At 37.1% G+C, this 9,688-nt stretch overlaps 3 long non-coding RNA genes across 3 annotated transcripts; 1 reads left to right on the top strand and 2 right to left on the bottom strand.

The window, feature by feature from the left end:
• Positions 1-293: 293 nt before the first annotated feature.
• LOC138976844 (uncharacterized) lies at positions 294-2,999 on the bottom strand. Its single transcript, XR_011459173.1, has 2 exons — positions 2,777-2,999; positions 294-1,466 (listed from the first exon to the last, which is right to left on the bottom strand). It is a non-coding gene; the product is annotated as an uncharacterized lncRNA (long non-coding RNA).
• Positions 3,000-6,140: 3,141 nt separating this feature from the next.
• LOC138976837 (uncharacterized) lies at positions 6,141-7,272 on the bottom strand. The gene is made up of 3 exons (XR_011459169.1): positions 7,132-7,272; positions 6,674-6,835; positions 6,141-6,296 (listed from the first exon to the last, which is right to left on the bottom strand). It is a non-coding gene; the product is annotated as an uncharacterized lncRNA (long non-coding RNA).
• A 160-nt stretch (positions 7,273-7,432) lies between these two features.
• On the top strand, positions 7,433-9,164 carry LOC138976838 (uncharacterized). The gene is made up of 3 exons (XR_011459170.1): positions 7,433-7,572; positions 8,120-8,212; positions 8,858-9,164. It is a non-coding gene; the product is annotated as an uncharacterized lncRNA (long non-coding RNA).
• The last annotated feature ends 524 nt before the right edge of the window (positions 9,165-9,688 follow it).

The raw sequence follows: 9,688 nt of genomic DNA, 5'->3' as shown, positions 1-9,688 counted from the left end.
CTAACATAAAAATAACCAAAATAAAACGTTTTATTAACGTTTATTTAACGTTTTTTTAACGTTTGCATGCAAACATAAAATTAACCAAAACAAAACCATAATCAAACGTTCTCATGCAAACGTTAAATTAACGTTCACATGCAAACGTTAAATTAACGTTCACATGCAAACGTTAAATTAACGTTCACATGCAAACGTTAAATTAACGTTAACATGCAAACGTTAAATTTACGTTCTCCTGAAAACATTAAAATAACATTTGCAAATACAAATTTGAATTAATGCACAGAAAATTCAAGATCACAAATTTTATTTAAAATTTAAATTGTTGAGGTCTTTACCAATTCAATAAGTGAATACTAATTTAATAACAGTAACACTTTTAAAATGTTGAACAATGCATACTAAATTCCTTCAATTGCTAAAACATGAAAATGTGAACTAAAAAAATATTACAACACATTTTTCAGTCTCAGTAAAATACCACAGCATAGTATTATCAATCGGGCAGACAAAAATTATGTGTGGACTTAATCTCATTGAAGTAACGCTACATTGACTAGTTTGAACTTGATAAAAAAAATCATCAGAAGGCGATAACAGGATCAGCAATTAAGAATTTCAATCACAATGCGTTGGTATGGGTTCATCAAGGTAAATACCATAGGGCTGTGCAAACTCATTATCGACAGCGATCACTGTTAATGACAAAATCAGAGATGAAAACAATACAAAGTATTTGCACAATCAATAATACAAGCAAGTCAGTAGCACAAAATATGAGAAACAAAGGGATGTAAGCGCTATTAATGCATACACGTGTGACAAGGATGTAAAGTCTCTTGTTCATTCCAAAGCGTGTTATTCTCACAGGTGCCAAGAAAATTGCTTCCACATAATCTCACTTACTCTTGTTGCACATGTCATATAGCAGAGCAATTACGTCCCTTTGTTTCTCAGATCTTAAAATAGCGCTCTGCTTCATTTCATTAAGATTCTTGCTATCACAAAAGATATTAACATATTTTGTGGAGTAGCTAGATGAAAAACAATCATCGATGAATAAAAATTAACAAGCAGCAAGACTGCATGTTTTCTGCACCACTTTGCCAAACGTGTGTGCACAGTGAATATTTGTTTATGAACTGTTGGTGTTAGTCCTGAATGATGGCACCCATGTAAATGAGGCTTGATGCCGGGCTGCTTTGCAAACACAGCATTCAGAAGCTGTGGGTCAGCAAAGGTGTTGAATCTTGTTAGTGAGATGGCGCGCAATGATGTCCTGTAGCACTAGCAGCTGCCTGCACTCGCTCTTTGACGCTGGTCAAACTTCTGGTCGTAGGTGAAGTCCACCTCACAGAATATGATGATGGTAATGGTGAGGGAGTTCAACTTCTGTTTGAACTATGTGGCCAGGCCAAGCTCCCTGACTTTGAAGTGGTCATAATCTTATGCAGGATACCAACCTGGGATAGAGAAGGAAAAATGGTTCTTAGTCAATGGCTGGGATTACAAACTAAATCACACACACACACACACACACACACACACACACACACACACACACACACACACACACACACTAACAAAAACATACACTTACAAACAAACATACACACACATTAGCAGTAACAAACACATACAATACATGTACTAAGAAACACACCCATGTATACACACATACACACAGACACACACACACACAGACACACAGGCGCGCATACACACACACACACAGGCGCAAGTCCACATATATGCAAAATCAAAAGTCTCAGCCCAATTTGTAACAAGAGAGAAAGAGAGAGAGAGAGTGTGTGTGTATGTGTGTGTGTATGTTGCAAGCATTACACAACTGATATTGAAATTAAGCACCACAGGAAAAAAACAAGTCGCGTAAGGCGAAAATACATTTAGTCAAGTAGCTGTCGAACTCACAGAATGAAACTCAACGCAACGCAACGCAGCAAGACCGTATACTCGTAGCATCGTCAGTCCACCGCTCACGGCAAAGGCAGTGAAATTGACAAGAAGAGCGGTTTAGTAGTTGCGCTGAGGAGGATAGCACGCTTTTCTTTACCTCTCTTCGTTTTAACTTTCTGAGCGTGTTTTTAATCGAAACATATCATATCTATATGTTTTTGGAATCAGGAACCGACAAGGAATAAGATGAAAGTGTTTTTAAATTGATTTCGAAAATTTAATTTTCATATTAATTGTTATATATATTTAATTTTCAGAGCTTGTTTTTAATCCAAATATAACATATTTATATGTTTTTGGAATCAGCAAATGTTGGAGAATAAGATGAACGTAAATTTGGATCGTTTTATAAAAAATTTTCTTTTTTTACAATTTTCAGATTTTTAATGACCAAAGTCATTAATTAATTTTTAAGCCACCAAGCTGAAATGCAATACCGAAGTCCGGGCTTCGTCGAACATTACTTGACAAAAATTTCAACCAATTTGGTTGAAAAATGAGGGCGTGACAGTGCCGCCTCAACTTTCACGAAAAGCCGGATATGACGTCATCAAAGACATTTATCAAAAAAATGAAAAAAACGTATGGGGATATCATTCCCAGGAACTCTCATGTCAAATTTCATAAAGATCGGTCCAGTAGTTTAGTCTGAATCGCTCTACACACACACAGACAGACACACACACACGCACATACACCACGACCCTCGTCTCGATTCCCCCCTCTACGTTAAAACATTTAGTCAAAACTTGACTAAATGTAAAAAAGACGACACTGAGTTAAACAATTCACTTACTGGTCAACAGTGTGAACTTTCAGCACAGACAATGGAAACTTCGATGTTTTTCCCCCTTCTGATTGAATGACTTTGGTACAATCATCTGTCATCAATGAACTCATCATTCTTCCCACCAGTCCAGACACCTTCCCACCAATTGCAGACTTGTTTGTTATCTGAGCGAATAAAAGTCAATATAAATACATGTCATGTGCACAGGAATGAGAACAAGGATTCTCAGTTAGGCACAAAAACAAAAAAAAATAGGTGTGGTTACGGTAACATAGCCAAAATAAAATAGGGTAGGAAGGTAGGCAATCACTTTTTTTTTTTAAACTTTTTTTTCTAACGTGTACAAATTAAACCTAGTTGACAGGGAAATAAGTGTGCGACTCGGGCGCTTTCGCTTTCATTGCGTTTTCTGCACTTGTTTATTTGGGGTTTTTTGGTTGTTTTTTGACAAATGTAATAAAAAGTTATAGGGTCGGCCCAAAAAAATAGGGTAGGTCGGGTTACCGTAACCACACCTATTTTTTTTTTTAGGCCTTATCACAAAAACAAAAACAAACAAGCACAGAATGACAACATGTTTTCCTAAATGTTATTAAACTTAAACACAGAAAAGTTCATCATACCAGTCCATCACTGAAACAGAAACGGTTGATATATGAATTTGATGTTGTGACAAAAGGTCGTGGCAAAAAGAGTAGAAAAATCAAAAATCTAAAAATATTTTTTGACACAAGTGCATTTTTATGCTGAATGTTTCATATTTTCATTACATAAAATAAAATAGGAAAAGATAGTTTGGTCAGCGGATTCTGTAGAATAAGCATATTTTGTTAACAATCTGACAGATGTTGGTCGTGATGCTGGACATACCATTTGATTGATTTACCTCCATAAATGAAACTTCTGCAATCCAAATACCTTTTATAAATCAAAAGAAAGTACAACACCAGTGAATTACACGCAAACAATTCCAAAACCAACTTACATTATTTATTTTTTATACATGATGTTATGTCCAACATCACGACCGACATAAACATCACATTTCCGTTTGATGTGTTTACGAAATAAATGACAAAAGAACACTTCTGTCAGTTAAAATCAAGGATATGTAATTCCTTTTACATAAAAACACACACAAAAGAGCTCACAAACTTCAAATTACCATGATCATGGCACTTTTTGAGTCGGTTGTGATGATTAGGCGATGGACAAACTTGATGCTTGTCATTTCATTTTCAACAAAAGAGAATACAAAAAACAATTTTGGGGGGCTATTACCTAACTACTACAGATCTAGTATTTGCAAAAAAACATAAAGGGGACTGGAAGAGCCTTTGTTACGATGACTGTGCTTAATCTTATGGTCGGTTGTGATGACATAGCGATGGACAAACAAAATTAACCATAACACTTAAAGTTAAAACTAAAAGACAGACAACTCTTTTTCTGTCTTATTTTGCATTCTCTCTCTCTCTCCATATATAATACTAATAATATGCAAAACAAAACCCATAAAGAGGACTGGAAGAGCCTTTGGTTTATGGCTTAGCATGTTATCGTAGCGAACGTTCGCAAGCTCTTTCCTCTGTGCAACTCACGACAGGCCTGGAAAAAGTCATAATTAATTTGTAGCTTAAGTTAAATAATGGGAAAATGGGAAAATGCTGTAGAGTGGGAAAGCATCTTAAATGCACCTTCATCGGCGATGATCAGGACTCTGCAGTAATCTGGACTACAACATAAATTGTTTAGGCTACGTTAATTCAATATAAGTTATAAGCCCATAACTATAGCTTATGTAACTCTGTAAGCAAGCACACACACACACACACATACACACACACACACACACACACAGAGCCTGCACTGACAGTGACACCCAACATTTTTTTTTTTACTTAAAAGTTAAACTGAGTTTTTAGGCCATGACCTACTGGTAGGCCTACTACAACTAGTGTCGTCTGATAATCAATTGACAACTGACCTACTTCTTTACTACTACTTTAAAAGAAGGGAAAACAGCTTACAACAACAAAAATTCAAAAAAATATACCAAAGAAATGTAAGGTCAGTTGGTTATGACAGTGAACATAGCAAGTTTGTCTCCTGGAAAAATCATCACAACCAACATAGCAAAGAGTTTGTCTTCTGGAGAAGTCATCACAACCGACAGTAAACTATGTGTGGATTGGAAATATTCATGCAGAAATTCATTCCGTTGCTTGTCGTCAATAATTAGCTGCTGTACAAAACATCGAACGAACACTTGCTTTCTCAAAACAGCCGTGAATTACATTTCGTATGTCGGTCATGTTCGGTTGTGACTTTGGACATACAAAATAATTTGTCCTCTCTCAGCTTTTTACCTATCGCACTCATTCGATGAGCGCGAACAACAAACAGAGAGCAGTGTGTCGTATTTTGATGCGCTCTGTTTCGTTTGAATAACATGCAAATTCGAAATGAGTTCAATGAAAAATTATTTCTAACAGATTGTTTGTCGGTTGTGATGTAAATGTCGGTTGTGACGTCAACTTGTAATTCAGAAAATACGGACAAACGAAGCTCTCTTACTTTCCCTTCTTCGACGCGCCATTTCCAAGAAAAACAAGCCTCGGTTTGAAATCAGTTGGGAGCGATGCTATTAAAACGTACGATCGGAAGTCAACGGAGAGTGTCAGTTGTTGAAAAATTCGTGATTGCTTGGTTGTGACGTCCGGACAAATGATTCGATGCTTAGCAAATTATTCGGCATATCTCTGTCATGTTTGTAAATTTCAAATGCCCAGCGATCTCAACTAATACATTAATTCTTTTTGTGTTCTGGAAACTGCAAAAGTTCGGACTGGAGCATAGATGATACATACACACGATGTCAAAACATCGTTGTCACTTCGGACAAACATCGTCACAACCAACAACCTGAAGTTAATTTCTCCGTTTCTAATTAAATATTTTTATATAGAAGCAGGTTTGTTTACACACATATTGATTTATTATTCTTATTTCCAGATTTACAATGCAGTTTGGTTTTGTGCATTAAAAAGAGTGTTCTGGGTTGATAACAAAAGTATGAGTTCTTGCTTATTGGTTTCGGCGGGAAATTTTTCCACAGTTTTTCACTTTCATCGTAGATTTAATTCACAAAGCTGTTGTTAAAACACACAATTTTATCGTAGGTATCTCTTCATCCTATTTTCAATCCAACAAACAAACACAGACACATACATGTTTTTGATAATGTTGTTTAATTGCTTACAAACACACATGGGGTCTGGAGCACGACCTTTTGTCACAACATCATTTATATGAGTGTGGGTGGGGGGGTGGGTGGGTTGTGGGTCTGTTGCAAGCAATAATTATACATGTACCAAATTGTACTCACTGCTTTCAAAGCTGATAATTGTAAACCTTGATGGGTTGTCCCCTTCCAACTGCATGCTTTGGTACAGCCATCCTTCAGACTGTGGCCCCCTCCCATTGCCACCTCTCTCTCTCCGATTGTAGACAGGATTTTTTTCATCTGAAAGAAATAATGTCCAATTAATAATAATACGAATTTGCACAAAGGACTGGAAACAGAATTGAAAGTAATTCTGATTTAACCAACAAATTTACAAAAGCACATTGATAGATTATTTTCCCTAATATGTTCCAACAGACAGTTGAGTAATTACAGGTCACCAGAAAGGTCCACCACTGAAACAGGTACAGTTCAAATTGGAGTTTGTGTGTGTATGTAATGTATACATGTGGAAAGGGGTGGCCGGTGGGATGGGGGATGCGTGTGTACATGTGTGTGTGTGTGTTTTGCAAGCATTACACAACTGATTATATAATAATTACACAACAAATTGTTCTGTCAGTTACATTGAAAACTCATTTAAAAAACCCACTTACTGTTTTCCAATGCAAACCTTCAGCTTGTTTAAGAATGGAAATTGGTTTTGCCTTTTCCCATCCAAATGCGATGAACGGCCATGCCATCAATCAGCTCACTTTTCTTTTGACCAGTTAAGGCACCTCCCCACCAAATGCAGACAGTTTTTTTGTGGTATAAATCTGAAAGAATAAAAGCTATTTATTTATATATGCACAACAGAATCATAAAAGGATTCTTAGTTAAAATCACCATTTCAGGCAACAACAACAATAAAGAAAAACAGCAAACACCTAAACACACACACGGTGACACACACACAGTGACACACACACACACACCTAAGAAACAAAGCAAACTTTTTAGTCTCATCATGCAGTCATGTATTCCAAGAGATAAAAAATACATCTGATCTAGTCTCAATAATTAGCAAATCTATCTTCCAAATCCAAGTTCCATAGACAATACGAATACTCACTCAAAGTTTGTAAAAATCTTGAAACCAGTCCAGTTATGTCTTGCGCCTTCGGTCTTAGTATTGGACTGTCCAGTCTGGTTCGTTTCTGTTGGTGTATCATAGTGCTCTTGCAAAGTTCTGCCAGTGCCAGTTTCCAATCTTCCTCATCAGCACAACTTGCCGTTACGTCTTTCGATAACTAGAAACGAAAATTCTGAGTGACCTCCCTTGATCGCCAAGGGACATTACTCTCAGTCTCAAACTTTTCACTGTGGAACTGGAATCGAAATAAAAAAAGTTTCTGTAACAGTTTTTAACACGCTAGCAACTTCAAAGTCAGTGTGACTGCTGATACATGTATAAGATAACATGCTACACTTCAGCATATCAGGAATACACACTACAGATCTTGTGACGCTGAGGCGAATGGCAAATGGAACTTTCAGCACTGAAGAAATTCAGGTAATGTTGTGATTCATAGTTCACGATCCGTTGGCATTGTGATTGTTGATTTATTTTTCATACGAGTCACAAATATCAAAGCAATATCATGCATAACGATTGGAAAGGTGGATTTCTCTCTCTTTCTTTCCTGCCTTCTGTCTCTTTCTTTCTCTGTTTCAGTCTCTCTCTGTGTCTTTCTGTCTCTAGACTCCGTCTGTTACTCTCTCTCTCTCTCTCTCTCTCTCAATCTGAAAATTTCTCTCTCTCTCTCTCAATCTGATACTTTCCACACATGTGCACCCAGGGCACTTACTGTTCAATCTTACAGCTTCAGGTCAAATGCATTACTGTACAGTAAATAAGAGATCTCAGGAGAGGCATGGGGAGTAATTTTCGAAAATGATCTATTCAAAGGTTTGATTGACAACTGCTCTCTCCCTCCCCCCCTCCCCTCCCCCCCCCCATTCCCACTCTCTATCTCTCTGTCTTCATTAACAAGTAAAGATTTGAGTGTGTTTAGACTATTGTAATTAATGCAATTCACACATCAATGCTTTCATTGCAGGGTGGGAGGAATTACCATGAGGATGGAACAGAAAGCATTCACAGGGATGTAAACTACAAGGTACAACCCCGACATTCTGGCTGTTGAGGCCAAGTAAGTGTGTGTCACTGTGTGTGTCACTGTGTGTGTGTGTGTGTGTGTGTGTGTGTGTGTTTGCAGGTAAAATCCTTGTTTAACGCTAAGATGAATGTTCCAGCAGTCATATTATTATATAACAGAAAATCATATTTGAGAGAAGGCAGTGTTATTGTCAGGCCTCAGCATAGGGTCATTGATACATGTAATTCTTGGCTGGTCGGCCATCACATCATTTCGACATGTAGGAGGTCTTCTGACAGAACAATTTGTTGTAGCTGGGACATCTTTACCTATACATATTTTTAGTCAAGGTCCAACTGACATTCCATTGTCTGGGGAACATTTTTGGGAAGGTGTTCTGTGTGTGTGTAGGTGGGGTGGGGGTGGACGGGTGGGTAGGGCTGTTGTCCGTGCCAGGCAGCATTGACATAGAGCATTTCATTCAAACACAGAATGATGCTATCAAAGTTAGCAAATTCACAGAAGTAAATTCAACAATATTGGCATAATGCAAAGACAATTTAAACCTTATTTACCTTCAGTTCTATGTTCAGCAAAGAACACCAACAAAGAAGACATAATTATAGTGTTTACACTGAAGTTCTCAAATAACACTGAATTCTTTATGTTTTAAGATTGTTGCATTCTTTGTCTTTGCAGGTGTCATAGCATGTGGAGCAGATCTTCAAAGTCGCCTATTGCAGACATGTCATCGTCTGCACTGGTTGTATCGACAACTTTTTCCATGGCTACTGCTGCAGATTTAACAAATATATCGTCTGCTGCAAACTTAACAACTTCTGTGTCTGTTGCTGCTGCAAACTTAACAACTTCTGTGTCTGCTCCTGCTTAAAATTCAACAATTCTTGTTGACTGGTGCTGCTGCAAAGTGAATGACTTCTTTGTTTGCTGCTGCAGATTTAACAAGTATATCGTCTGCTGCAAATTCAACAACTTTTTTGTCTGCTGCTGCTTCTGCTGCAAACTTAACAACTTCTGTGTCTGCTCCTGCTTAAAATTCAACAATTCTTGTTGTCTGGAGCTGCTGCAAAGTGAATGACTTCTTTGTGTGCTGCTGCAGATTTAACAAATATATCGTCTGCTGTAAATTCAACAACTTCTTTGTCTGCTGCAGATACTACACATTCAACAACTTCTGTGTCTGCTCCTGCTTCAAATTCAACAATTCTTTTTATCTGCTGCTGCAAAGTGAGCGACTTCTTCCTCTGCTGGTGGTGTTGCAAATAACCTCATATTTCCTTGTCTCTTGTGGCATCATTTTGGATGTATAATATATATATCTGCAAAGAACTTTTTAAACCCAAAAGATGGAATAGAATTGGTAAATTTCTAGGTACAGAACCTAAAAGTGTGGTATATATATATATATATATCCAAACTCACTTCTAGAAACTTTAGAACTGATTCAACTTTTGACATTTTTATCATGGTTTTATTTTTTATTTTTTATATTGTGGAAATATCAAGGAA

The sequence above is a fragment of the Littorina saxatilis genome, linkage group LG9, assembly GCF_037325665.1.
Source record: "Littorina saxatilis isolate snail1 linkage group LG9, US_GU_Lsax_2.0, whole genome shotgun sequence".
Taxonomy (NCBI): Eukaryota; Metazoa; Mollusca; class Gastropoda; order Littorinimorpha; family Littorinidae; genus Littorina; species Littorina saxatilis.
The sequence above is the reverse complement of the archived record's forward strand: the minus strand, read 5'-3'. Positions and strand labels throughout refer to the sequence as shown.